Here is a 5,231-nt window from a genome sequence, read left to right as displayed (position 1 = left end):
TGCTACTTGCAGAGCAGCGAGAGGTTGTGCTTGTCCCCCAGTAAACATTTCCCTCTCCTCTTTTTCCCTCCTCATTCCTCTACGTAGGTGCCTGTTACAGTGGGGATTACTGTAACACGCGTGCCAAACAAGGAGGCCGTGGAAAAGAAATATATATGGACCGCTTCGTGACAGGTGTTTCAGGGAGATGTTTATTTCCCCTGCAGCCGCTCGGCCGGGCTGTGCCGAGGGGCTGAGGCCGTCCCGGCCCGAGGGCCCTTCCCGCGCAGGGAGCACGACAGTGCCTTTTGAAACCCTCCTCTGTTTAGGTTGGAACTACCTCTCCAGGTGGCTGGAGGGGGCCTGGTGCTTTGGAGGAGAGAAATCCAACGCTTGTTCTCTGCTCAGCTGGACCATAAACGTGAAGCAAGACCAGACCTGGGAGTAGGTCCTGTGGCTGCTACCAGAGCATGAAGCATCAGCACTCCTGGCGTGGGCTGGGGCCAGTTCTTATGTACACCTGACCCAGACAATGTGGAAGGACCTTATTATCTCCAGAGGCTTTTGTTCCACATCTGCTTTCTTTGGGCTGTAAGCACTTCCCTGGGAGCACAGCCTCAGCTGCTGGTGGAAGACTGGGACCAAGTTGAAGGCAGAAATCTTGGCGAATGTTCTAAGGTAAAGAGAAAGATAAGAGCAAAATGCAACATCAATTACCGGCCTTTAGGATTTTCCAGCTCTTGTCCTGGCTGAGGTGTGAGGCACTCTGACAGTGACTCCCCTGGTCCAGAGCTCTTGCTCTTTCCAAAATGGGTGTTGGGGAGAAGTGTCTAAGGCAGCCGTGCCCCCGCGGCACAGCTGGCACAGCTGCTCAGTGCTTGGCAGCCTGCCTGGACCTGGAGGCTGCTGCAGGACCTGCTCTGGAGGCATTGCTCCAGCATGGACTGTCCCAGGAAACGGTGGGTGACAGCCTGACTGCCTGGGATGGGGCTGGGAGGAGTGTGGCTGCTCTGGCTGGTGCCATCATCAGCCCTGTGCTCTGAGGGGGTTCCTGAACAGGCAGCCTCTCATTTCACACCCTTTTCAGGGAGATCCCCACGAAGTAACCCCCTTGTGCCGTCCTGGGGGTTGGCATGAGAGTGATGCCTGTGGGACAGGTGCCAGCATCAGTGCTGCCGCTTGCCAGCACTTGTGGCTTTGGCAGGAAGGTGTTCTGCAGCTGCCCGGGGGGTTCAGCTTGCACAGTTCCAGGTGGCACATACTGCTACAAAAGCTCTTCCCTGGTGTTCTCCTCATTCATATAAATATGTGTGTGTATCTATTGAATTTTTTAAATGGCGTTGTCTCGGTAGATCTCTGGATGAAGTTGTTTTCCTGTTACTACAGCATATCTAGTTTTATTCCTTTTTGATATTTCTTTTTAAAATCCACCTTTTTCCATTTCTCTTATTTGTTTCTTGCAAGCCTAACTGGTAAGGCTTTGTTTTTGACTGTCCCTGTTCTTGCCCTTGCCTTTGATGCAGTTACAGACTCAAAATCTTAGACATTGAGATTTCATTATTTGCATTTTTCCCTTTAGATTTTTTTATTGCCTCTGATGGGTTGATTAAAGTCCCTCTCAGTTTCTTTGCCTTCTACCATTTCAAAAATATGTATTGAAATTATCTTTTATTTTCTGTAGTCTTAACTGATCCTTTGTGGTATTTGTTGGTTCTTTTCTCTTTCTATCTTCCACAGAATTTTTTTTTTTTTTCAATCTATCTTTCAAGTAACATCTCCCAGAACCATATGGACTTTTTTTTAGTTCACTCCAGAATATGAGTAAAGTGATGCTTTACTTTAAACATGCTTTGCTCAGGATTTTCCAGCTTGCTTTTGCACTTGTAGATTTAATATTTCCCCTCACTGCTTATGTTTACACTGAACATTTGTTTTCATTTTCTAGTTATTGTTGTGTTCAGCGCAGCCTTATCTCATCGGGTGGAAGTCAAATAGTCTGTAATTGATTGCACACTTTCCTATCATAGTCTATTAGTTCCTGCCAATTAGCTTGTCGTCTTGTTGATAAGATTATTGCTATCTGTACGCAGCAGTAATTGTGCTTACCGAGGGGTATTCATGCAGCAGTGCTGACAAATTCAAGAGTTTGACAGTCTCTAGAAATATTTCCTTAATCAATCCCCTCTCTCCTTGCACCAGTCTGTTGCACAAGGCAAGATATGATTTGTCTTTACTGCTGTTTTTAATGCCTGCATTCTTACCCTGCCTATTTAACAGCTGCACTATTCACTGTCAGATGGTTTTTGCACAGAACGGGATGTTTCCCGTTCCTCACCATATTGCAGAATTCCTCTTCTGGAAGAGGAATTATGGGAAAACCATCTTCCCTGGTTTTCAAGAATCACTGGTTTGAGGAGTGGAGCAGTTTTATTTGGACCACCCTGTTTAATTGCTGTAGAAGAGGAGCAGCTCTCTGTGGGTTTGCCTGGTTCCTTTCCAAATGATATTCTGCAGTAATGGCCACAGGTACCATGTTCAATTATGCACAGCGGGAGGAAGAAGTATTTAAATTTATTTTAAATCTTAATTTTTCATCAAATGACATTAGTTGTTACATTGTGAGATGTAGTGAACAATATATTCATCTTCTCTGTCTTCCTTTTTCCTAGACCTCTGTTGTTACCTACCCTCTCTTCAACCAAGGCATCTATTCCTGAAATGAGGAGTCGTTCCATATTTGATCACTCCCTGGTTGAATTAGTTCCTTACCTCTGCCTGCCTCTCTTCCATTTCCGTGTTTCTCCCGTGGGAAGTCTGGTGCTGTGTGGGCTCACCACAGGTTAATGCGGTGACACCACAGTGTTTGCTGGTTCTTTCCTGTTTTTCTCCTACCACCTTCTCAGGCTGCCTGTACACATTTTGCTGCCACTTTACGCACTTCATACAAGGACACTGATCCCAAAGGTGGTTTTTTTTCTCTGTCCCCTCTTGCCTCAGATATTTATAAACAGACATAATAAAAATATTTTAAAACCTTGCCTCACGTACATCATTGGACCATCACAGCTGTAACATATCTACCGTGAATAATGTCCTGTTCTGTTAGCCTCTTTTATGGCCTCTAAGCACCGAGCTAATGTCATCATTACCTGCTGTAATCCCAAGACCTCTTTCTGGAGCAAGCACAGCTCATTTTGCAGCCCAGTGCTGGGCATGCACAACTGGAGCTTGTCTCCTTGCTATGTGATTTTTCATCTACTGCTTGATTGTCTGTTCCCATTGCAGCTTCTGCAGTGGTGTCCTGGGATGGGGCTCCTGGGAAAGACCGGTGGCAAAGATCCCTGTGTGTGAGGGAAGAGAGTTTGCAACCTGCCAGCTTTCTGAATGAGGCTGCTTTGGGCCCTTAGTAAGAAGCAGCAGAGCACTTAGCTGAGTTTATTTCCAGCTTTGCTGCCTGCCACTGCTCCTGGCCACAGCACAGTCCTGGAAATCGCGGGTCAGGCTGCGATGCAGGACCTTTCCCTGTGCCCATGACCTCCCTACCAAGGAGCAGCGATGGGAGGGAATTCACTAGGAATTCATATTTTGTCTCTTACCTCTTCCCAGCAGGTCTCGGGGCTTCGACTCCGTCAGGCAGCGCTGCGGAGGCACCTGTGTGTGGTGGTGTCCCCTCCCTGCAGGGGCAGCGTGGGCAGAGAGGCGATGGAGAGCGGGAGCCTGGCGGGCCCGGCCCGGGACAGAGCCCGGCAGAGGCAGCGGGAGCGTTTCTCCCAGGCGGGGGAACGAGCCCCTTCGCACTGGCCATGAAATCAGTCATGTGTAGGTTTTTGTCCAGCCCTGGGGGGTGGGGGAAGGAATGTGGGTTGGGCGAAGTCTAGGATTACACCACCGCTGAATTTTTTCTTTCCACATTTCAAATAGCCAGCACCTTTCGGTCCTGCCTTCGCCTTTCCCGTCGCCCGCGCCCCGACAGCGCCGTCCGCAAGGTAACACCTCTGCCCCCGTCTGCTTCTGCCCTGCTCCCCCTGTGCCCCTCACCCTCCCGGGGCTGCCGTGGATGAGAGGTCACGGAGCGTTTTCTGCCTGTTTAATAATTTTCTAGCGTGGAGGGGTCCTCCCAGTCCTTCCCTTCGGCCGCTGTCAAATGCTTGCCAGTGTTCCTTAGTCCTCTTCATGTCTCCAAGTGTTTTATAGGGGGACTAAGTCGGGGGAGGGGAGAGGTTGAAAGTGCTGAGTTGCCCCTTTTTCAGTTCTCCCCGGATAGGGGAGAGTGTCATTTGCTGCCAGCGCCTTTTCCTGCTCTCCTGGCGAGGGAGTTGCAGGCAGGGATGAATGGCTGGGTAAGGCTCGGCGGGGGCAGCGCGCTCTGCAGGGCAGGGAGCAGGCTTGGGGGCTGGCACTGTGCGGGGGAAGGTGCCCTCGTTGGCACGAGGTCCTCAGCAACCCCAGCTTTGACACTGGGAATTGGTAAGAACCACAATCGTCACCCTTTGTGCTGTGGAACTTGGCAGCCAGCGGGGCATCCCGCCTGCGAGGAACAGGCTCAACCCTCCCTGATCCTTCCACATGGTGTCCTCTTGGAGGTATTTGGGGGAAGGAGGGACAGTGCAGGGGTGCCCACCTGCTCTCTAATGATCTTCTCTTAGCACACGTGTGTTTAGAGATGGTGCCACAGGATCTGAGAGCAGTACTGTGGGGAGCTCTGCAGGAAACAGACAGATGTTTGGAAGGGCAGACCTTGAGAAAGGCAAGATCCCAGATGCCCATGACTTCTGCACACTTTATCCTGCTATTAGAAGGATAGCACCGTTCTGAAAATCACCTTTTCATGCAGCCTTGAAGATTGTCAGCAAAAGTTGCTACCATCGAAAGGATACATTTGTTTCCCTGTCATTTCAGTTTGTTCTCTTCCTGTATCTAGGACTTCTCTGTGCTTTGTGGCATCCATCGCATGGTCTGAAAAACCAGACCTTGGTAGGCAGCAATAGGAGAAGAGAAACCCTTATAAAATACCTTGTCAAGTATTTGATCCTGCTGTCATCCCCCTCCAGCCCTAAGTCTGTTCCCCATACCTGGCACAGTGGGAGCTCCAGCCTGAGCTGCTGGGTCTTCTGTGGAACACTGGGCTTGGAGGATGGGCTTCCCGAGACAGGAGTGTTTTGAGATGAGGCAATCTAAAATAATGAAATTAATAGTGGCTGTTAAGGACTGGTTTTGGACTCAGCAGTGAAAATGCACTGTACTCTTAGGAC

The 5,231-nt window shown here is 49.6% G+C and overlaps 1 protein-coding gene across 1 annotated transcript in view; it reads left to right on the top strand.

Moving 5' to 3' along the window:
* The first annotated feature begins 584 nt into the window (after nt 1-584).
* LOC103624684 (sodium- and chloride-dependent GABA transporter 2) overlaps nt 585-5,231 on the top strand; it is a 34,715-nt gene continuing 30,068 nt past the window's right edge. Inside the window, exons 1-3 of the mRNA XM_008643979.2 lie at nt 585-657; nt 3,586-3,798; nt 3,901-3,965. The gene's annotated coding sequence lies outside the window, so the exon portion shown is untranslated. The remainder of the gene's footprint in view (nt 658-3,585; nt 3,799-3,900; nt 3,966-5,231) is intronic.

The sequence above is a fragment of the Corvus brachyrhynchos genome, unplaced genomic scaffold (genome assembly GCF_000691975.1).
Source record: "Corvus brachyrhynchos isolate BGI_N302 unplaced genomic scaffold, ASM69197v1 scaffold191, whole genome shotgun sequence".
NCBI lineage: Eukaryota > Metazoa > Chordata > Aves > Passeriformes > Corvidae > Corvus > Corvus brachyrhynchos.
Note: the sequence above shows the minus strand (reverse complement) of the source record. Positions and strands in the feature narration are given on the sequence as shown.